This window comes from Triturus cristatus, chromosome 3_2 (assembly GCF_964204655.1).
Source record: "Triturus cristatus chromosome 3_2, aTriCri1.1, whole genome shotgun sequence".
Lineage (NCBI taxonomy): Eukaryota > Metazoa > Chordata > Amphibia > Caudata > Salamandridae > Triturus > Triturus cristatus.
In genome coordinates, this window is record NC_140584.1 from 349177509 (window position 1) to 349202887 (window position 25379).

Sequence of the window (25379 nt, forward strand, 5' to 3'; positions counted from 1 at the left end):
CCCAAATGCAAATATCGCTATTTAAGGAATCACAAAATTTGTGATTACTTAAATTGCGATTGGATTTAAAGAATCGCAAATTGCAATTCCTTAAAGGCAATGCATTAAACAAAAACAAATTGCGATTTCGCTAATATGAATCGCAAATTACCATCAATCTAAAGTTGATGGTAAGTTTTTGATTTCTTTGAAAGTCACATGTTACACACACACATGCCATTGGGGCATGTGTGTGCACAACATGTGGTTAAATTGGAATTTCAGGGGTGCAACAGGGTATCCTATTGGAACCCTTGCACCCTTGAAATTGCATTCACAATTTGCGAGTACCTATTGGGTACTCGCAAATTGCGCATGCAATTCCCATTTATTCCTATGGGCCTTTGGCGTCATAGGAATGAATGGGAATCAATTCCTTAATTGTGACTCGCAATTTGCAAGTCGCAATTAAGGAAATTGTAGGAATCGCAAAATTGTATGCGATTCCTACATGCATAGTCACTAGCGATTCTTTAATTGCAATTCCTTAATATTCACAATTAAAGAATTGCTATTGTCTATGTTGATGCATGTGCCCCTATGTTCTTGCTCTGCCTCTGATTCTTCTTGAAATACTCCTCATGAAGCTTTCCTTCTGTCCTTCTCCTTGACTCCACAATATCATGCCTGTTTTACAATCCACAGGCCTTCTCTTCTCCCCCACAAAAGGCAAAAGTACCATAACACTCATGCTTACCTTACCCAACCACTTCAGTCAGGCGCCCAAGATTCACAGACAATCCAAGAAGAATGCAGATGCGCTGCCCAGTTTCCAATACAGTATCATTTTACTTCCAAGAATAATGTTTTACAACTGTATGGATTAGGTTCACTCCTCCATAATTTGTATTTACTCTTTATCAAACCTAGATCACAGAATAATTAGATATATATTAACTTGGTTCTCTGGGGCTGACAGACTGTTTGTAATGCATTTAACTTAACTGTGCCATACTCATTCCTTCCAGAACAGATTGATGATGGTTGGCTGCTCATTGCCCAGATAAATATTGTCTTTGTGTAGTGTTTTTTTTCTGACACCTTTCACCAAATCCCCTTTCCCATCCATTTATTAAAAAAAGACCTAACCCTTGATAAGGCCAAGTTTCTTCCTACCAACCTACTATGGAACTCTTGGCCAATGGACCTTTGTTACCTGCTGAGATGTGTGGAGGGGAAAATAACTCATCAAAGCAGACTACAATGTATTAGACCATGACTCTGAAGCATCACTGTCTCCGAATTTCAAGTTAGTGGGTTTATTACAAAGCCAAAAACAACTGGATGTACAAGTACCTCAATACAAGGTTGTAGAAATTCATCGGAACTAATCCAAATCCAAACCTGAGAGCTAATTTATTGCGATGAATCATAAACAAAATAACAATTTCCAGAATCAGAATGCAGGCAATGATTCCCCCCACGTCAAGATCCGCCTTTATCTGTGCTGAATGAATAAAGAGCATTAGTCTATCCCTACACTAACACTATTGTGACATCCTTACTTAGCATTCCCCAGGCAATATAAGGTAATGGTGTCAGCACGTGAAGACTTCCTAAGAAGTACACTCATGTTATATAGGTCTAGTAGCCAATGCTACAGAGCTCGTTTGAAGATGCTCCTTCTCTCTCCTTTGATCTCCTCATCTCATCTCCCGACTCCGCCCAGGATCACTGTCCCTAATACATAAACACAAAATGTAGAACACGGCCCCAGATCACCTCATCTCGCTGGACACTTCTCATAGGTGATTTTCCATGCGGTGTCGAACTCCCAGCTCCTGGCTAGATGACCTTGAGTCCAAGGCCTCCCTCAGTGAGAAAGAACACCGTCTCCCAACTATCAGCTCTCCTTATACATAATCTCTCCTCCCCGAGCCTAACTCTCCTAAAAAAAAAGGCGTTATTCTAACTAACAAAGACGACTTTCTCCACCTGCAACAGAACGTAAGAACAGTACAAGTTCAACATGCACATGAATTTCACCTACAAGCCTTATTCGAGAGCTTCCAGGGAAAAATACATTTCAGGCCTACAGAAATTGACCACCATAAGAGTGAAACACATAGGCCTCTCAAATACACACATAAGTGAAAATTTCATTTAGGACTTTCTACATCATTGCATCACAAAAGCATATCAAATTCACATTTCATTGCAAGCAACTTATGAAATCAAATACTATGGATTACGATATTAAAACAAAAATGCCACGTTGTTTCTTTGCATGGCACGATACTTTTTCTATCATTACACTTTCACATGTTATTGCTAGATACAACCTAATAACCAATTGTTAACACGACAAATGAATTGATATGTGGTTGCTGTCTATCCATGATTATAATGCACCCCTACAAATGAATAGCACCGTCAAACTCCATCAGTCCCCCCCTCTGATGACAAGTGTCATCAAAACAAATCACAACTCGCTGGAGAAAGAACCGACCTGAACAGAAGTTGTAGCCAGTCTTCCCTGTCAGAACTTCTCTAGACTCTTGAGATTCTCATAGTGACTGTCCTACAGTCTCTCCATCCTCCTCTCACGCTCCCTAAGAGATCTCTCAGCCTGACCTGCTTTATGCCATTTGTAGGCTTTCACCAATCCCAACAAGATGATCACACAAACGACAACTATGATGATGGTCTTCAAGATGTAACCAAGAATCCCCTTTCCAAGTTTGGCAAACCAATTTCCAACCCTTCTAAAGCCTCTTCCAACCTTGTCCCAAACACCCTCTGTGTCCAAATCATGCACTTCATGATGAATCTCAGTGATGTTACGTATATACTTTCTAAGATGTTTGCTGTTATCAGCTATAGAAGTACAGCACAGTTGGACCCTAAACATTTTACAGACTCTGCCCTCTTTTCCTAGCAAGACATCCAAAGCAAGGTGGTTCTGCATCACCATAGCTTTTATTGACACCATCTCTCCATCTACAAGCAATAAACACTGAGGTGTATTTCCTGACAACTTATCCACAATAGTTGACAACCTTCTAATCTTAATATCATTCAGAACTACTCCCAGACTTGGTATCATTGCTCCAAATACATCTCCAAGTATCTCACCTGCACATGTACCTTGTTTCTCTCTATGATGTACTCCACCTTCCAAGGGTCCTCAATCCTCAACATGATAAATTTTGGGAATCACAATAGCCACATAACATGTACCATACCAATTCAGTGGCAATCGCACATAGGTGTTTTCCCCACATACAAAATACACATTTGGTACCACTTGCACCGTATCCTGCAAGAAATTCTTTGCAACTGCTTCGATTGTAAAAATGTGATCACACATACTCTGTCCTACATAGATATTATCATAGTATGTCTGTACCTGTCTGATACAAAGCTTTCCTCTCTGTTCAAAATCTAAAGCTATTGGACCGGAGCTCCCTCTCGCCTTGTGTGCTAGTTCCTCCTTGGTCCAAGCAATTTTCCCCTCTCTACTATTACGTTTTACTGACAACTGCCTATGTCTATCTTCTGCTTGAACTACAAATTTATTTTCTATGTCAGTGAACATACAATTCAAATTGTGACGATGTGCATAAGTTGTATCTAATGTGGTATGAAATACTTTCCCACTCTATGTTCCTGCTTGTAATAATCATACTTATTCAGGTTCTTATAAGCTGGAACCTCTGAAAGAACCACATTGTAGTTCGGAAAGTAATACTCATAATGACCCTTACCGTATCAATTTTCAGCTCTGGGGTCCTGCTGACCACTCGTGAAGACCTTAGCCTCCAGAGCCACACTGCTCCCGACATCTGTAGCCAGATAAGTCCACTCTGGGGCAGCATATCTCTGACAAGGCCCTCTTGCCCTTCTTGAACTTCTCGGACTTTCTTGTACTTGTTCTGCATCACTTAGCCCCGATTCAGACATCTCAGAAACAGGAGCAAGATCTCTTTCAGTTGCCAATCTCAGATTTAACCTCCTTTGTCTCCCAGGCCATGATTCCTCTGCAAGCTCTGCTCGTCTTCTCTGCACCCGACCACCTTGCACACCAGTTCTTTCAGCAGAGTCTGACTCTATCACCACTCACAACGTTACCGTTTCCCTCAGAGTCAATACCTGGGCCTTGTGTAGCGTGACCCCCCTCAGACAGCTCTGGTGGGCAATCAGCTTCGTCAGTAAGCCTCACAGCTTGGCTTGTACCCTTCTGTCGCCTCGCAACCACAGCTGGATTTTCTTCTGGGAGAGGACCTGTTTCTTCCGAGGGTCCTGAAACTCTGCGGCTGTGAGAGGCGTGTATCTAGTTCGCCAAACCTCCGCACTTCACAGCTGTATTTGTCACCAAGATCACTTGATATGGATCTTCCCAGCGGGTGTCAAGGCAACTCTTCCTCACATGCTTGTGACCGAGCACCCAATCACCCGGGCACAAATCATGGCACAGGTCCTTCAAGGTCAGGGCAGTCTCAGCTTCAGCCTGGTGAGACACAGAACGGACTACGTCAGCCTTTCCTTTGCAATAATCAAGGATTAAATCATCTGTGATGTTTTTCAAGGCTGTAGATGGCACTGCAGGCAAGTGCATCGCCCTTGCCTGCAAGGTTTCATGAGGAGAAAGACCTGTTGGCAATACTACGAATACTCATCAACATCAAGGGCAATGCATCAGGCCATTTCAGGGACGTGCATGAACACACTTTTGCCATTCTCATCTTGAGAGTTCTATTGATTTGCTCCACAATTCCAGATGCATCAGGCCTGAAGCTGCAATGCAGTCTCTGATCAATTTGTAAGGCAGCACAAAGCATCCTCATTAGGTCACTATGAAAGTGTGTTCCTCTATCCGACTCCAATAAGGTTGGAAATCCCAAACGTGGTAATAACTTTGCTACTGTGAGACTATCACACCTCCGTGTTGGATACGCTTCCACCCACCGTGAGAAGACACACAACACAACCAAGATGTACCTCAATCCATTGCATCTAGGCATTTCAATGAAATCAAGCTGAATCCTATTAAAGGGACCCTCTGATCTTCCAACGGGACGCAATGCAGTCACAGTCTTTTTCCCAGCAATCATTTGCTGACATGTAACATATCTGTGACACACCGCTTCAGCAAACGGACAAAACTGTGGATTAAACCATGTCTGCCTGAATACTCGCACTATGGCATCCCTTCCAATTTGAACTGCTCCATGAAACTGCCTCACCATAGGGCTCATTAAATCATCTGGCAATACTGCTCAACCATCAGTTGAAAGCCAAATACCATCATGCCTTTTCTCACAACCTGCCTTGATCCAACCAGCTTCTTCCTGTCATGACACTTCTCCTTGCAGGTGCTTGAGCTCGTCCCAAGTGTCTGCTATGACTAAAATCATGCTGAGCTTGGTTCTTTCTGTGCTCTCGCCAGTATATTCTCCAGTCAAAATTCACCCTTGTTCAGCACAGAAACATGCAACCTCATCCACATATCTGTTCCCAAGCCTGACAAAGTCTTCCTCCCTCCTGTGGGTGGCACATTTAACCACTTCAATTTCCTTTGGACGTTGCAAGGCTTCTAACAACTGCCTCACGTATTCTCCATTTCTAATCGGAGATCCTGATGACATTAAGAATCCCCTCTGTGACCATATCTGTCCGAAGTCATGAACCACACCAAATTCATATTGGCTGTCAGTGTAGATGGTGACTCGGATTTGATCAGCAACCAAGCAGGCACATGTCAAAGCAATGATCCCAGACACTTGTGCAGAGTATACTCCCTGTAAACAAGCAGCTTATAGAACTCCAGAAATGGGCCACACAGCAAACGCTGCTCTCAGATGGTCCACGTTATCTCTTAAGCAGGAACCATCTACAAAGAAGATCTAATCAGATGAATAGAACCCGTTACAACGCATGCGTTTTCTGTGCATGCCATTACAACGCAAGCCGTTACAATGATGCATTGTTACATCGCATGCCATTATAATGCAAGTCGTTACAATGACTTGCTGCAGGGGGTGGCGCTGGAGTTTGAAATAGTATAATTTACTATCACCTTCTGCCCCCTACAGCAAGTCATTGTAACAACTTAAATTGTATTGGCATCCATTGTACCAATGTGTCGTTGTAATGAGACTTGCGTCGTAATGGATTGTGATGTGTTGCATGAGTTGTAAACTATGCTTCCCATTCAGATTGGAGTAGAGGTTCATCGACAATGTCAGGTCTTGGTTTGGTACAAAGTTCAGTCATGGTCCTCACAATCTTCATCATCAACATTTGGTAAAGGCATCAAAGTACCAGGATTCAATACAGAACATCTTTTCAGAGTCACATTCTCTGAGGCAAGTATGACCTGCTCATAGCGTTTGAGTCTGTTGTTTGTCAAATGCTGAGTCTTTGTCCTCATCATCAGAACCCCGAAACCGGTCCTAGGATGCTTGTTTCCGGTCCAGGGAGGACCTGGCTTAGCAGTTCGGGCTTGACTGTTCCCTGAGGCACAGGGTCAAGACTGATTTGCATATGGCCAGGTCTAAACTGGGGTGGCATGGTGAGAAAAAGATTAATGGATTTAACCCAGATCTCTTGACTGGGGGTGAATGTTTTGATTTGTTCTGCATTCCGTCCATCAATTGTGTGTCTTTTTGCTTTCTCGCCCTAAGTGCGAAAGGTATGCCCAGACGTGGGTCCTGGGCTCACTGTGCCACTGGAATCAAGGTATCCTGGCTGAAGAGGGGTGAAACCCTGAAACCGGTCCTAGGATGCTTGTTTCCGGTCCATGGAGGACCTGGCTTGGCAGTTCGGGCTGGACTGTTCCCATGAGGCACAGGGTCAAGACTGATTTGCATATGACCAGGTCTAAACTGGGGTGGCATGGTGAGCAAAGGAATGATGGATTTAACCCAGATATCTTGACTGGGGGTAAATGTTTTGATTTGTCCTGCATTCCGTCAATCAATTGTGTGTCTTTTACTTTCTTGCCTTACGGGTCACATCCTTTTCTAGATACAATCCAATAACTATTATTAACACGACAACTGAATATATATGTGGATGCTGACTATCCATGATTATAATGCATCCCCTACAAACAAATCGAGCTCCATCACCCTCTTCCCTTGGACAGTGTGATTTATTGAGGTGTGAATTAATTTACCCCATTAATTGATCACACACTTGGTAGGGAGGATGCGGTGAAAGCAACACCAACTCAGTGCAGGATCTTCAGTACTATTACTTAAACAATAGCCCACAACGTGATCCATTTAACAACCCACGCATAAAAAGTGATCAATATTTTGAATATAGAAGAAAATCATTCTTTAGCATCATCATTCAGACATTGATTCAAGTATTTTGAAACTTTAGTTTTAATTAAAATACTAGCTCACCATTACTCTAAAAAGAATTGAATATTGTATTTTTGTTATATTTTTATTGTCAGGTATTTTTTGTTGTGTAGTAGTCTGGCCCCAATTGTTTGTGGAGCTATGATATTGTAATAATAAAGGCCCACTAACTCACTGTTTTTATTTCAATTTAGTTGCCAGCGCCTTCTGATTAATCCTACAGTTGGAGTTCACTTAGATGTGAGTGGGACCTCGCTTCTGATTCCTTCACTGTTAGTAGTCTCCCATTCTACTACTACCACCACCATAAGATGGCACCTTGGGAAACCATGCAGCCCTCGCTTCATCTATTCAGGTAAGGGAATTGTGGAGCATTGTTGTAGGCAATATAGGCAATGGCAACCCCCACTCGCCTTAGTGGTGAATATAGTTGCAGACTGCAGAGACTTGTAAGAGTAGTAGGACAAGGGTACTGCATAGCTAGTTGTTGTTCCAGATTTTAAAATCAGGCTGCGCTAGGGCAGCAGTGCAAAGTAAAATACTCCCAAAAATATTTAAGGCATAAATGAAGTAAAATAAATATTTATTACCCTTCTGAGCAATATTATAAAACCTACCCCTTTGACCCACAACTTGCCCACCCTTCTCCCTAAACAAATCTCCCGTCCCCATCCAATGTCTAAATTCCCCAAAAAACTGAAGTCCAAACCGTTTCAGTCCCAACTCCCATCATTCCCTCCTCACCACCCACAAGTCCCACCCATCAAAACAAATGGTAAAAAAGGGGGGTAAACAAGAGGGTACTAGAGCTTTCTGAGGTGCCACTCCATCTGTGCCTGCCTGACTTCAATGGGCGCCAGCCTCAGCAGGACGTAAATTTGGATGGCGCGGTCTGACATTGAGGGAGGGGGGCAGCAGTGATGAAAGAACTGCAGGCTACTGCCAGCTGACTGCATCACCAGTGGTTGGAGGTGCTGGTGGCTGGCTGGGGCCCTGGGCAGCTGCTGCCTCCTCCTACTCTTCCTGGGCAACCAGACACTAGTACCCTGCCCATATGGCCTCCAGCTTTGCCGCCTCTGACAGGCTGCTATTGCCTGCTGAGATGGACCAGCAGGAGTAGCTATATCAAGAAAGAAAAACAAACAAATTGTAAACAATGCTCTGTGCAAAACACTTGTGGCACAGTAGCAGTACATTGCTGTTCCCCTAGGGCCATTCGATTTTGATGTGATTAGAGTCACAGCCATTACCCACACATGCCTCACATAAAACTAAAGGCAAATAGCAAATGCACTAACTGTCTGAAAGGAATTAAGGCAGAATAAACAGCTCACCAGTTTTAAAAAACTGTTATGTTTTTTTGTTTTGAAGGAGTTCCTAATGAAAAACAAACTAAACAGACACTTTGGGGCTTTTTACAATGTCGGTCGGAGTTTCCTACGACCGACACCGTCACAGAAACGGGACCAACTAACTAATTATGATGCAATCGCACATGGTGCAGCTGCATTCACACACAAGAGGTTGTGGTAATCCTTGCCCCCCAAGGCAGGCATCTCAAGGTGCCTGATACAAGGTGCAGGGATCAACAGGGCCCCCTCGGCCCCCAACCGGAGACCGAAAACAGAAAGGGTCCCTGCTAGGGCCCCCCAAACACGCTTTCCAACAGGCTTTCTATATTGGAATGCACAGCATGAAAAGCCTGCTGGAAACCGTGCATCGTAATCCGGACGGCGTAAAACGCCTTCTATATGGATTATGGGCCGGTTCTGACTGACCGATGAGCTCCTCGAGCCTTTCGGAAGCTACCCGGAATGACTGGCCAGTTTCAATTCCAACCGGCTGTATTGTAATCAGCCAGTTGGAATAGAAACCGACGATCTTAGTCGTTATGACCGAGATCATAATAGTGCACTTTATTTGAAAAATAAAAAATAAGTTGCCTCTCATTAATAAGTAAGGCATTATGCACTGTGGAGTACAAGTGTTCTCTCTCTTTTTGTGGTAAATTAATGGAGGAATGCTAGCTGGCACCCTAGTTGTACTCGTTAGTCGTACTTTGCTACTCTCTGAGGTCTGCAGTTTGGCAGCTGTAATAGACAATCTTATTCCAATTGTCCTGCTTTTCTCCAAAATGCCTTTCAATTTTACCCAGACTACAAGGCAGATATAAATAATAATGAATCATACACGTCACGTATAAAATCATGCAGGCATCCTGTTTGCTGTAAGCAGACAGTGGGAAAAGTGATGCACTGCAGTACAGGAAAAGGATTAAGGAATGGGATATAGATTGTATTTGGCACATTCTTCACAGACTATCCCATCTGCAAAAGTCAAGGCACTTACATACTCTCACTTTATTCCCTGGACTCACCCTCCACCAAACTTTATATTTATTTTTTCCAACAAATACATTTGCATGGCTGTGAGGAAAGGAAACTTAACATACTCTACTGCATGGTAAATTAGAGGGATTAGGCCATGTAATCAGACATTTTACTACAGATTAGTGCGGTGTCACTGATCCGAATCATTTGCCTAAGCTTTGGCTAGTAAATCACTGTGGTTGACAAAGTTGAAAGGGAGACATTTGAGCAGGCATAAGTCAGTTATGGAAGCCATGATGAAATATATCACTTGGCCCAAAAAATGTGGCACATGCCAAGAATTGATTTTTCTACTTTTTGAGAAGGCTGGGACATAATTTAGGAAAGAAATTAAAGATAAAGGAGTGAAGTACTAGGAAGTGACTGAGTGGTCACTGGGAGGGAAGGGAAACAAACCTTGTTTTCACATTGCCATGCATTGAAAACTTTGTACATATCACATTAACTGAAGCAGATGCACATTGCACAGCCAAAACTGAAGTGTCGAATTGAACAATGCAGCAGTTAGGTTATCATGGGTGGCACTGATGAAATGCCATGGGCAGGGATTAATGTGATGATTGATGATGGGTGGGATACATATTATCTGCCTCGCTAAAAAAAATACTGTGAGTCCATGGAATAGACAGAAATACCACCCCAACCCTTTGAATCAAAGCTTTGATAAAACCATTCAAAGCAATTGAATTAGGTGATCATGCCCCTATCCAGAAGAGCTCCCTTGTTTATTCATCAAAGCAATTATCCATTCATCATTTCATTGTTCTAGTATTCTTCACCCTTGGCTATGATACACACCATTTAAGGTTTACATTCTCTCATCCAGTCTTTCACCAATGAAAACTATCCATCCATATATATCCATCAATCGAAACATGGCTCTCAACGAGCCTTTCACCAACATCCATTTATCCACCCACACATTCTTTCACCCATTCACCCATCCTGCTTTAAGCCACCTGAGCATTCCTATCACCCACCCAGGCAGGCATCCTTTCACCAATACTTCACCAACAAGTGCATCTTATCACCTGTCTATATGCATCCTTTCACCCATGCATCCTTTTGTTCATATTATATTTCACCAATCCTTTCTCCTTCCATCCTTTTTTCCCTTTTCCATCAACCCATTGTCGGTAAAGGTCATTATGAATCTTTGTCTGCTGAGTTGCAGATAGAAGAGGCCATTAACTACTCAACTCCCTCTGTATCTGCTAAAGCAGGGTGTTCACTCACGAGTCAACCCCCTTGCAGTGAGTATATTACTAATTGTTAATAAGGAAGAAATCTGATTTACCACCGCCCGATGCTGCTGCCGCTGGGATCACCCTCTTGGACCGCTGCTAACTCGTCCACTGGCACTCTCGCTGTGGGCCCGAACTGGTGGTCCATGAGGCTAGTACAACATTACACACCTGATGTCAGATACAACCCCCCCATTTATTGTTTTTAGCAAAATACAACCACAATACATCACTACAGTTTGCTTACAGTATCTTCTATCAAAATATCCCATTGAGCATTTTGTTTCGTTGGCAATTTTTGAAAAGCCAGGTAGTCAAGCCAACCAAAAACATTTTATAATGGAGGGGAAGAGCTATTTCGAATCTGAGTCATTGAAGTGCAGTGTAGGGGTGAAATAATTGGTCAATGAAGGACATAGGGTCTTGGTTGTAAAATCCAGTAGGGCCATCTTCATACTTTCAGCAATGATGCACTCTCATCAACTGCTGGTATACTAAGATAATAACACATACACAACATTGAGGGGTCCACCATGAGCTTGGCCACGCTCTTGTTTTACTGTTTCAGCTTAAACAAGAAAAAGAAAGCCTTCTTAATAAACATGCCCCTAGTAGTTAACTTCCTTGGGCATGCAATCTTCACAGTAGAGTACCTGACATAAAATGAGTTTTCTGGGAGATAGAAAGCTTACTGCCAAAGCAGAAGACAGGAAACTACAGACAGACTAGTATAGACAGTTTGAAGTCAAATGCAGAAACTCAAAATCTAGAAAATAAGTAAATAGGATATTTCAGGGATAAGAAGAATTTAGGAAATAGATAGAATGAAGAGGAGTTGGAAAAAAATTAGGAGACCGGCACAGTATAAAAAAGAAAAATATTTCTAAGTGTGGAGAGGTAAAATTCAGAGAAATAATAATAATATTAACACAAGGACTTACTGGGGCCAGCAGAGCCATCTGCCGCGGCACTTGAGGAGGCACTCCAGGCTCCCTCACCCGCCTTGGTGGTTCCAGGCCCAGCCCTCTTCTTGCTCCTGGATGCTGATGTAAGAAATAAAGAAAATAAAATAAAAAAAGATTTGTGGTACAGTTAATAATATCCCCACATATATTTTGACAGGGAACAGCAAACACAGTAATACTGAACTTTTCTAAATCAGATTCCTAATTTCATGAAACCTAACCCTTTTCCTAATTTCTTAAATTGCATTTTTGAACTACTAATCAATTGAAATGAATGATCTTTGCTTCTCATCTCATTCTCAATCTCTCAACTCCCTTTGATAGGCCAACTCTATCTGCATTTTTTTCAATGCATAGATGCATGCATACTAGGCCTGGGCAAAATTTCCGTTCCGTTCGCGGAATTTGCGATAATTTGGCATTTCCGCGTTCCACGGAGAGCGCGGAAATGTCAAAATTTCCGCATTCCGCAGCTTTGCGATAATTTGGTTCTTGCTCGCGCTGTAAAATAATACATTCTCGCGCGCGCGCGATCGCCTTACCTGAATCCCCACGTTCGCCGACAAGTTTTCCCGATCCGGTCGCGTTCTCCATGAGATGTTGTATTGTTTTAGCCATTTGCGCTGTCTCGCAACAGTTTGCGTCCGCAGTGACGTCATGCGTCGCGCGATCACGTTTTTTTTCTCGCGATCATGCACCGCGAGACAACTGAAAACAAGATGGCCGCGCCCGCAAGCAACCACATGGGTAAGTTGGCGACCCGCAACCATGCAGAAAATCTCGCGAACATGCCAGAAAAAAACTTCCGCATCTTCGCGATATTTCCGCTTGTTTGCGGAGATTTTTAACATTTTCTGCGATAATTTGCGAAAGTCGCTTCCGCAAATTCCGCCCACCTCTAATGCATACTACACATCACTGGAACATTGCTTGGGACTGTAAAAGCTACAAAAAATAAAGGCACAGAGAAGTGAGAGAATGCTAATTTACTAATCCTAATAGCTACCACGATTTTAGTGACAGTACAGAGGAGTTTCTCTGTAATGTCTTAAGTAATTAGCCCAAGCGAGGGACAATGAGCAGGATTAGGTAGTTCCAAGCACCTGGCTAGATGATGATCACATAATATTTGTTTTATAAACAAAGGAGGGACACGGAGCCGAGTTTATGAGGTCCTGCTCACAGGCTCCAAAGGGAGATCTGTGTAAAGAGGTTGAGCAGTTCCTAATTAGCTAAGACTAAGGGGGAAGGGGAGGAAGGGAAAGGGGAAGACAGGTCTTTCTTCGTAATGCCCTCACACACCCCAAGGGATGTCATGCTTCATCATTTGGGCATTTGCCCCTCGTCAAGCCGGCACTGCAATGCCTGACGGGCTCCCGGAACCGGGGCTCTTTGTCGGGGATCTTTTGAAGAAGCCGTAGGGTGCGTGCGGGTGTGAGGGCTGGGTAGTGCACAAGGCGTCAGGTGAATAAAATAGGTATAGAGCAGTCCTACTTAGGTCAAGTGTTTATTATTGAGGTAGCTCTAGCCTAGTTTAAAAACTGTGTAGAAGCCTTTATTTTGGAGTGATGTTCCTAAAGGGCTAATGTAGTGAAAGTGGTCAACATGTTTCGTGCCCAGACTGCCCCCAAGGGGTCAATGGCACTTCGTCAGGACCGATGAGATAATTGTGTATTGAGTGCACTACCGTCTAGCTCAATGAAGTCAAATGTGCTAGCGACGGTAGGGAGTATACTAAGGGACTGGTACTGGGGTATACTATAGACCTGTGGGAGAAGGGAGAGATAAAAACAAGGGACAAACAACCAAGAGTTAAACCAACGAAAAGACGTATGAATAATGCACTGAGCTTATTAAGTGCAGATCGTGTGAACACACGTGTTGTGTTTAGTGCCTTCACTGGGGGTGAACTAACCCTCAATTTTGGAGCATGAACAATCAACGACACAAAAACAAAATTATTTCAGGCTAATTGCGTTAATGGTAATACATATTGCAATGTAAACATACAGTTGTTACATGTACGTAGTGAATAAATAAACGTGAGGGTGCCTTGAGAATTGTGTAACACCAACAACCCGTAAACAAAGTGCTGGTGGTCGCGCTAGATCTCATGACTCAGGAGTCGAGTCGTGGTGAACTCCAGTGAAGCCTTAACGGATGAGAGCAAGTAGATCTCTTCTAAAAATCACCATAGCAGAAGGCACCATGAAGGCAAATATTGCCAACGCCGCTTTCAAGGCCAAATTGGCAGAAATTACCAAAGAAATTAATGACAACAAAGATTATTTGATGCGACAAAAAGTAACGAAGCTCCAGAAGGACATCACGCGATTCAGCAAAGAAAAAATATATCCTTATCTCAAAGATGACTACATACCTTCAGGAGACGATTACTCCTCAGATGATAGCACAAACTCACGCCGGAGAACAAACTCCTCAGGAAGTAATTCCAGCTCCGATACACAAGGCACTTACCAATACAACCTACAACACAGAAGACCAGCGAACGCCATGTATGGTTAAGGCCAACCACCCTACCAAGGGCCCATTCCCTTCCAGGGACCCACCCCATTCCAAGGACCAGTCCCATTCCATGGACCACCGCTATGGCAATACCCACATGGACCACCAACACTCTTTGCCCCCTTTCAACCACAACCTTTTTTAGGCAGAGTCTGGGGCAAAGGGCGAGGCAGAAGAAGAAGAGGCGTACAGAACCAATGGCAGGATCAGTTGCAACAACAACCACTGCACATGGAACTGCGGAGTCACCAGGAGAAGAAAAACTGATCGTAAATTTATCGGAACGACCCCTCACAGTCACAGAAACCAATATCCTTAACCCCTTCAGCGCGGCGGGAATTCCCCCGCGGTGCTGAAGGGTTCGAGCGCGGGCGGGGCCATGACGGAACGGTTCCGTCATGAGCACAGCGCAACCGATGCTCATGACGGAACCGTTCCGTCATGGGCATGGAAGGGGTTAAAAAAGGCCTAGGGTTTGTCCCTACCCCAAAAGCGGACCTTTTTCGGACCAACTGTGAAATACAAAAATTTTTCAGGAAGATCCGCCTGAAGGCTTATTTTGGCAATCGACCGGATTTACCTTCAACAGATACCGGCTTACCAAAACCCTCCACTTTCACACCAACAACCAGCATGGTACCACCAGAAGTACTAACCTTCGAATAAGCTGTGCTCAAAGAAATAACTGAGAAGCGCCTTATAACTAATTTCTCCAACACTACCAATGCTGAAATTACAGCCATAAAAACATTATCTAACGACGCTTCCATAACCATCAAGGAAGCAGACAAAGGCGGAGCCATTGTCATTATGGCTAGCACTGACTACTGGACGGAATGCCTACGCCAGCTACAGAATACCAACTATTACACACCCCTTACCATAGACCCAACCCCACGCCTTTCAACCAAAATAGGCACAATGGTCACAGCGGCACTCAATCAAGGGTGGATCTCCAAAAATGAAGCAGAGTTCCTCATAAATCCAAACCCCAGACTACCCTATTTCTACACGCCGCCAAAAATTCACAAAGGGGTCGCCCCTCCACCTGGGAGACCCATCGTCTCTGGCATAGGGTCCCTCTTGGAACCATTATCCAAATTCTGTGATCACTTTCTACGCCCACTAGTCCGGGCGACTCCAACATTCCTCCAAGACACCAGAGATGTCTTGAGACTCATCGAAACAACCAACACAGAGGGTCCGCTACCAGATGTACTTCTTACACTGGATGTGGAGGCCCTCTATACTAACATTTCTCAGCTTAACACTCTTGAGGTAGTAGAGACAATATTGCTCAACACCAACTGGGACTCACCAACTCCCGTGAGCTTTATCATGGAGTGTGCTAACATCGCTGTCACAGAAAACTTCTTTCTGTTTGAGGATCAGTTGTTTCATCAGACACAGGGTACTTCGATGGGCAGTACCTTCGCCCCAAGTCTGGCATGTCTTTACATGTCAGACTTTGAGGCGAGGTATGTGCTCACGAATACCAACCCTTTCTCGATTAACATTCTCCTTTGGAGACGTTATATCGACGATATTTTAATCTTCTGGAAGGGCAATAAAGATATGATCCCAAACTTCCTATCATGGATCAATAACCTTAACCCCTACCTAAAATTCACTGCAAATTGTTCAGAACAGGAATTGCCATTTCTCGACCTGACAATCATCAAAAAAATGGGGAAATTGGAAACCATAACCTACAAAAAACCAACCGACAGCCATTGTCCCTTGCAGTATCATAGTTTCATTTCCATCCAAAGGCCCTTAGGGAGAATCTTCCATACGGCCAATTCTTACGCATTCGTAGAAACTGTAGTAACATAGAAGACTACAAAAGACAAGCATCCGAGCTTAGTGTCAACTTGGCTCAGAGACAATATCCTGTCTGCATTATCACTAATGCACAAAAACGAGCACGTAACACAAACAGATCTAGTCTCCTTGAATCACAGACCAAACCAGAAACAGACCTCATAACTTGTGTGACCACCTTCACCTCTGAGTCCAACATGTTAAAAAGGGTCCTCAACAAACATTGGAGAATACTTGATTCTGGCGACCTAACCCTTGACAAGCCAAGGTTTGCCTTCAAACGCACAGCCAATATCAAGGACCTACTCATCAACACCAGACCAAAAAAATCAGCCCCAACAGCTCCCACCACCTTATGGAATTTGCCCCCGGTTACCGGACATTATCCCTGCGGCCAATGTGTAGCCTGTCCGCTAACTCGAGCAACAAAAACTATTCAACTCACCCCTAATTGGACCTGGACCCAAAAAAACCACACAAACTGTAATACACGTAATTGCATCTATCTCATTACGTGTCCCTGCCACCTCCAATACATAGGGATGACCACACGTACAGTAAAAACAAGAATAACTGAACATAGGAGTAATGTACGTTGCAAAAAAACCAATACCAAAATGTGCTCACACTACGTGGAACACAATCACACCCCAAACGATTTAGAGTGGACAATTCTAGAAGCCTTCCCTACCATCACCAGAGAAGCCTTATTTAGGAAGGAACAATGTTGGGTGTTCAAATTGGGGGGACACACAAGGGGGTTGAACGATGACATACCTTGGGCTGAACTGCACCGTTAACTCGCCCTGCCTATACTGTCCCAGTATAACATTGACCTCCGACCTGTTGTCCTGAACTTCCCACTTAGAGTCCTCTACCTGCGTATTTTAACTGAAGGCGATACAGGTAGGCCTGTTACATGATCAGTCCACGCCTACTTACCCCTATATGGATGTCAATTGTCTAGGTTACTATTCTCAATACCTTGACGTCCTTAGTCAATACCTTTTCAATAAAGTTTTAATACATCCTCACCCAATATGGCCGCCACGCCTACCCACGTTACTGACATTGCTATTTATAGTGGCCCGCTGGAAGTGCTCCTCACGGGGCCCAGAGCGAGGATAGGACGATCGCAAGTTGCCCGCCTACACTTCGATCGGAGTAACTAAAGTGCTCTGGTCCATCCCCGTCAGCTTGAACTGGGTTACGAGGGGTGAGTCTCCCCGCCTTTGTACTACTTTCGTATCTGTCACTAGTGTTTTAATTGTGCATGAATGTCCTGCGCCAACCCCCGGTGACACCGGGCGTTTCCCGCTACCTTTATTGATTCAATTAGGGTGCCGGTTGTACACACTACTTTCGCACGCCTTCTCCCTTTTCACCTGACGCACGCATCTTGCAGTATTCTAACTTAGTCATAATTTCGGAACCCCTTCCGTAGCTACCGCTCGGACGGAGCATTTATAGCAAGAGTGTTACCCTGGCCGAGTCACTCCTAATAACGGTGATTCTTGTACATACGAATAGTTCTCGCATGTAATTTTTCGAAGAGATCTACTTGCTCTCATCCATTAAGGCTTCACTGGAGTTCACCACGACTCGACTCCTGAGTCATGAGATCTAGCGCGACCACCAGCACTTTGTTTATGGGTTGTTGGTGTTACACAATTCTCAAGGCACCCTCACGTTTATTTATTCACTACGTACATGTAACAACTGTATGTTTACATTGCAATATGTATTACCATTAACGCAATTAGCCTGCAATAACTTTGTTTTTGTTTCGTTGATTGTTCATGCTCCAAAATTGAGGGTTAGTTTACCCCCAGTGAAGGCACTAAACACAACACGTGTGTTCACACGATCTGCACTTAATAAGCTCAGTGCATTATTCATACGTCTTTTCGTTGGTTTAACTCTTGGTTGTTTGTCCCTTGTTTTTATCTCTCCCTTCTCCCACAGGTCTATAGTATACCCCAGTACCAGTCCCTTAGTATACTCCCTACCGTCGCTAGCACATTTGACTTCATTGAGCTAGACGGTAGTGCACTCAATACACAATTATCTCATCGGTCCTGACGAAGTGCCATTGACCCCTTGGGGGCAGTCTGGGCATGAAACATGTTGACCACTTTCACTACATTAGCCCTTTAGGAACATCACTCCAAAATAAAGGCTTCTACACAGTTTTTAAACTAGGCTAGAGCTACCTCAATAATAAACACTTGACCTAAGTAGGACTGCTCTATACCTATTTTATTCACCTGACGCCTTGTGCACTACCCAGCCCTCACACCGGCACGCACCCTACGGCTTCTTCAAAAGATCCCCGACAAAGAGCCCCGGTTCCGGGAGCCTGTCAGGCATTGCAGCGCCGGCTTGACGAGGGGCAAATGCCTATATGATGAAGCATGACATCCCTTGGGGTGTGTGAGGGCATTACGAAGAAAGACCTGTCTTCCCCTTTCCCTTCCTCCCCTTCCCCCTTAGTCTTAGCTAATTAGGAACTGCTCAACCTCTTTACACACATAATATTTGTAACATAAACTTAACTTACCTCCAAGTGTGAGCAGCATGCTTGCTATTTGGGAAAAAAATATTAGCATAGAACACAACAAATAAATAATTATTACTCACCGAGCCCCGCAACCTCAATACCCAGCAGGTTGAGCAGGTCCTGTCCCCTGTCTCGGATGTTGGCCCAACAGTGCGTCAGCTGTTGTTGAGTGTGTTGGACCCCAGAGCTGCAGGTCACAGCCCAGCGCACCCTCTCACAGTGCTGCTGACGCTCCCTGGGGCCATACCCAGTGCCAGGCCCGCCGCCTGCTGCAAGGATGAAGGGGAGGTTGTGCTGCACATCAAAACAGCCAACTACACCTCTCAAAAATGGAGCGGCTGCACCCCTTCAAGGTGTGGCTGAATGCAAGGTAAGCAGCTGGTGCAGTGGGTGGTTCAGGGGCCCTGGCTCTGCAGCTCCCCTACTCTGCCGTGGCGCTGGGTTGGGGGATAGAAACCGGAAAAGGAAGGAAGGGAGGGCAAAAAAAGAGGAAGTAAGCGAGAAATGAAAAAAGTACATAGGTCACACAAAAAACACCCAGAAAATTACAAAAAATATAAAACACACAAACGCAAGACACACACTAATATAATAAATAAAAATGAGGGTTAAATAAGTGAAATAGGTGGAGGATTAAAGCGATTAAAGAAAAATTATAAAAATAGGCCCAGTACCATAAACAGAGCAAAAAGAAGATGCCTGCCCCCGTGTGAATCGCATGGTGCCGTTTGTGTGCGATTTCAGGTTTGAGAATGCGCTACGCATTGAAGAAAGCGTAATACGTCACTCGAGAGGCGAGTAGCTCTTCCAGGTCATGGACCTCTGCGTAGTGCAAAGAAGTTTTTGGGGCACTTCGTGGAGTTCTGTGTAGCACAACTCTGGAACTCCTCCCGGGCTTAGTTTTTTAAAACTTTGGTCTTCTTCACAGACAGCTAACCCCACATGTGTGCGCAGTATTTTGGTAGACATCATCAGCAAACACCCATCTTCTTCGCTGGTGCTCAATAGCGACGTTGAAGAACCTTTGCAAAATGAACTTGACGACGTTTGATTCTGTCTGGTCTCTATTGGCCGTAGCTGATGTTACTTTTTGGTTTTGTGGGAGTGGTGAGAGTGCTTCTGGTGTGTTCTTGCATCCATCTTGTCTTTCCATTGTGACGCACTTGATTTTCCTGTAGCTCGACACAGATTTATGAAGTGGTTCTTTTTCCCACAACCTTTGCAAGTTTGCCCATCGGCTGGTCATTTGCCTTCACGGGGAAATGAAAATCCACATTCGTAGCATAGTTTTTCCTTCTCCACTGATGTCAACTTACATGCACCTGTTTTGTGCTTACTATTCAGGGTCAACAATGATTTATGGTACTCCATCCCTGCTTCCGTTCTTCTCGTTCATCAGTTCTGGTGGACATTTGTATTTTTTCCGGACTGAATGTTTGATAAGTGCGTCAAGTCTTTCAACAAACTCATTTATTGTTTCACCAGACTGTTGTTATGCTTTGCTGAAGATACACCTATTATAATCAATGTTTAGCATTGGATTAAACTTGGCTTCCAGGGCTTCCTTCACTTTTCGGTACGATGCTGCGTCAGTCTGTGGAACTTTCTTTGAAGTTTCTTTCACTCTATCACATGCAAGAATTTTCAAATAGTTGATCATTTTCTTATCATCTTCTTCTTTTAGTGCATCTATGAAGTCATCAAATGTTTCAATCTATGCAGTCCATCTGGCACCAATGTTCTGTCTCTTAGATGTGTTGAATGGCAGTGGTGGCTTCAAGAACATGGCTGAATTGTGTTTCTCGCTCCCTTCGGTCGCCATTGTGGTAGTACGTGTTTTCAGCTGATGGCGCACCGTGGGGCGGCTAAGCAAGTTCTGCAAGATCCAGCCTCCCATTGGCCCCTTTATTCTCTATATTTCAGCAGCATAAAGGAATAAATATACACACATGAAATACCCAAGATAAAACATTCAAAAACATGATAAAATCAACTCCCAAAGGTCAATACAATAAAGGATCATGCAATATGTTGGAAGTGGTGGTCCCTGTCGCTTACCGCCGCCACAAATGCTGGAGGCGTGCACCCTCGTCCCCTCACTTCAACGTAAGGGTAAGTAAGGACTCCGTCTGAGATAGCCCTGCTCACCCCCTTAGTAGCTTGGCACGAGCAGCCAGGCTTATCTCCAAGGCACAAGTGTTCAGTATGTGCAACCACGCTCACAATAACCCAGTGATGTCATCACAAATAGACTCCACACGAGTATTGATAAAATGAGTATAATCTTTATATATGAAATTATACGATACGACCCCACGATACAAAATCAACATATAAGAATGGGTAGTATTGTCTCCGGTTGGTTGGTAGGTTCTAATCCCAACCACCGCGTCTAACCAACAGTTAAGCCCTTCTCTAACCATTTTCCAAAAGGTTAGACCAGTTGTATTGCTAGAAACACACACGTTGCAAAAGGAAACAATACTGCAATGAGTAACAATATTCTCTTATACTGTGCAACAGAGAAATAATGCCATACGTAGCGCACAGTCATGTACTTTGCAATTGAAGGAATAATGCAATGCGTATTACCACTAGAATGCCCTGTACCAGGAAGAAACAAAGCAATGCGTAATGCTACAATCCTGTACGGTGCAATTAAGAAATAATACACTGCGCCACATTATACTCAGATACTGTGCACTGACAAAATCCTACAATGTGCCACGCTACAATAAAATAATATGCAAGGGAGAAATAACGCATTGCATAGCGCACCAAGCATAAAGTTTGTTAGGCAAAAATGAGGTCAGGCGTCATATGACAGTTCGATAGTTCGTTAGCAGCAATAATGCAAAGTGTAATACAACAGTTTTACGTGCTCCAGTAACAGAGCCTCCGTTATGGATCAAATGATGACACACAAAGTACTGCTTCCCACTCCGGCCCCAGTTCTGCCCCGTCCTGGGTCAGCATGGGCCAGGATCCGAGCCGAAGCAACGGCCCGCGCAGCTGACTGAGCGGGAGGCCGAGAGAGTGTCCCTCCGGGCCCGCACCCCAACCCAGGTGTTGATCCACGTTACCTGGGGGGGCGTGATCCCACTCTCCTCCTCGACGTCAGCGACTTGGGCCTTGATCCAGAAGTCCATCATGGACTTTGGCAGACTCGGGCTGGAGGCTCAGCTCTTCCGTGGCTGCCAGTCTCGGCCACTACTGATGGACTCCGAGGGCCCCAATGACTTGGCCCTCACTCCGGTGGTCTCAGTCCACACCGAGACCCGCCCTCAGCACTGTGGAGACTTTACTTCAGTTTGGTGCACAACCTAACCCGGCACTCCTCACCAGCGCTTCAGGTTGCACTTTGACACGCACACCGAGACTTGCCTCTTCTCTGGTGCTCGCGATGATCCGGCACTCTTCACCAATGCTCTGCTTGCACCTCAACACGCACCATGCACGTTCGAGCCTCGCCTCTTCTCCCGGTGCACACGATGTCCAGGCGCTCTTCACTAGCGCTCTGGCTGCACCATGACACACACTCTTGCTCATCTGAGTCTCACCTCTTCTCCCAGTGCACACGATGTCCAGGCATTCTTCCCTGATTCCCTGGCTGCACCACAACATGCACCCTTGCACGTCGGAGACTCACTTCTTCTTTTGGTGCCTCCAAGGCCCAGGCGCTCCTCACCAACACCCTGGCTGCACCACGACACGCACACTGCGAGTCCGAGTCTCGCTTTTTCCTTTGGTGCACACGAGGCCCAGGTGCTCTTCACTAGCACCCGGGCTGCACCACAACATGCACCCTTGCGCGTCCGAGCGTCGCTTCGTCTCCCTGTGCACACCACGACCAGACGCTCCTCACCAACGTCTTGGCCCACACCCTGTTATGCACACTGCACGTCTTAGACTTAGCTTACTCCTGCTTGCCCACGATCACAAGGCACGTCTGAGAGTCTCAAGCGGCACAAAGCACGCGCACACCGCGTTGCTTGTGACTTCTCCGGAAACTTTTATGATCCTGTATTTCCAAACAGGATCTGCTACAGATGGACTCCGAGGGCCTCAATGACTTGAACCTCACTCCGGCGGTCTCAGTTCACACCGAGACCCGCCCTCAGCACTGTGAAGACTTTACATCAGTTTGGTGCACAACCTAACCTGGCACTCCTCACCAGCACCTCAGGTTGCACTTCCACACGCACACCACACGTCCGAGACTTGCCTCTTCTCTGGTGCTCGCGATGATCCGGCGCTCTTCACCGATTCTCCGCTTGCACCTCAACACGCACCATGCACGTTTGAGCTTCGCCTCTTCTCCCAGTGCACACGATGTCCAGGTGCTCTTCACTAATGCCCTGGCTGCACCACAACACAGACCCTTGCACGTCGGAGACTCACTTCTTCTTTCAGTACCTACAAGGCCCAGGCACTGCACCACAACATGCACCCAGCGCATCCGAGACTCACTGCTTCCACTGGTGCACAGGATGTCCAGGCGCTCCTCACCAACGCCCTGGCTGCACCACGACACGCACACTGCGTGTCCTAGTATCGCTTCTTCCTTTGGTGCACACGAGGCCCAGGCGCTCTTCACAAGCACCCGGGCTGCACCAAGACACGCACCCTTGCGTCGCTTCGTCTACCTGTGCACACCATGACCAAATGCTCCTCACCAACGTCTTGGCCCGCACCCCAACACGCACACTGCGCTTCTTAGACTTAGCTTACTTCTGCGTGCCCACGATTAGAAGGCACAACTTCTGAGTTGCTTGGGACTTCTACGGCCAGCTCACCTCAGGCCCTTGGGGTTACAAGACACAACACAAAGCACAGTCTTCTTCAAGCAGGGGAACCCAGCGCCTCCAAGCACAGTCCCAACAGCCTCTTCCTTAGTTAGAACAGCAAACTGCAGACCAGCCCCAGATCACGAAGCAAGGGTTGGTCTATCCACCATAGTCTCTACAGTTGTTCCTTCTTTAGCAGAGGTTCCTCTTGACCACAGAATGGGTCCAAGCCTTTTCAGTCTCAATCCATATCTGTTTCATTCCAACGTTCAGGGGTTTCAGCTCTCATAGTTCTACCCCTTAATGTCTTTGAAGTTTGTATGTGCTCAGGGGTTCCTGACCCCTCCCTTAATCACTTCTGGGCGTCTGCCTCCCAGTGTCAGCTCTCTCTCTTTGATACTGGGGGCCTGGGTCCTTAATCACTCAGCAGGAGATGGGTCAATTGGTTTATAGCACCAGCCCAGGCCTTTTCACCTCCCTGGCTTCTCCTCCCCTACTATCCAGATGCAGGGCAGCCTGGTGCCATCTCAACGCCTCCCTGGGTCAAGACCTCTCCCAGCTCCTCTCACCTTTCAATTCCAGACAGACAATCCACATTTCAGAAACACACAGAAATGCTCAGAGTACAAAACTCAGCCACTTTCTAAAAGAGTGGTTTACAAACACACAGTGACAAAACCACCTTTACAGAAAGATGCATTATGACACTGTGAGTTCACACATACCAAACTTCACCTCTCCATTATAAACTGACAGGAAACTAGGCTACCAAACACAACACCCAGCCTCCCCCATTCTGCCCTACGGGCAGAATGGCCTTTCAGCAGTGAAAAACGAAATGGAGAGTTTTTCACTGCTAGAACATAACACACACCTCAGTTTATGTTCTGCCTTTTACCTACACTGCACCCTTCCCAGGGGTTACCTGGGACCTACCACAGGGGTGCCCCATGTGTATGTAAGAGGGAAAGTCAGGCCTGACAAGTGGTTGCACTTGTCAGGACAACATGCTAACTTAGCATTCTGTGCGCAGGCCCTACACTGAAGGCCTGAGTTCCCTTCTCTGCGCGCCCTTCCATTACTAGCCCTTGCACACACAGTGCACATCACTAGGGACTTTTACTAGTAAGACAAACATACCAATCATGGCCAACCAATCCCCATACATTTTACATAGGGAACTCCTGTTCTTTGATACTGATCAGCAGTGGCAAAGTACCTAAAACATCTAAATTGGCATGTCTAGGTCAGGAAAACGCTCTAGGGGGGAAAGCAATAAGTTTAGGGAACTTTAACCAAAAAGGCCAAGTCCTACACAGTACAAATCAGTTTAACGTACAATGCAAAAATTACCTTCCCAAATTGATACAGGGGAATAAAAACTTAACAATGCAAATCATTCAGAAGGCGGTACCTCCCTGTTACCTATCAGCTACTGCACACTTCCTTACTTTCTTTATCTGCCATATATAGAGCGCCTTAGAGTAACAGACCAGAAGGCAGTGCAGTTGCTGTAGAATGAGTAAAGCAGGTCTGCACTGATGATATTTTAAAACTTTAAACAATGGTAAACTCAAATTTGTCCTAGGTTCTTCATAAAAGGAGCAGAAAAACACAATGTGCAGATTTGATTGGATTGACACTCCATCACACGAACAGGGATCTAAGTCTGACAGCATATAACAGTTTGAGGGGTAGCTAAAGTACTTAAGTTCTAAGTACTAAAGTAAT

General features: G+C 45.1%; 1 long non-coding RNA gene across 2 annotated transcripts in view; it reads left to right on the forward strand.

Moving 5' to 3' along the window:
• LOC146857353 (uncharacterized) overlaps nt 1-25379 on the forward strand; it is an 88214-nt gene that overhangs the window by 39966 nt on the left and 22869 nt on the right. For both annotated transcript variants that reach the window (XR_014979568.1, XR_014979567.1), the window contains one exon: nt 7547-7707. This is a non-coding gene — a long non-coding RNA (uncharacterized LOC146857353). The remainder of the gene's footprint in view (nt 1-7546; nt 7708-25379) is intronic.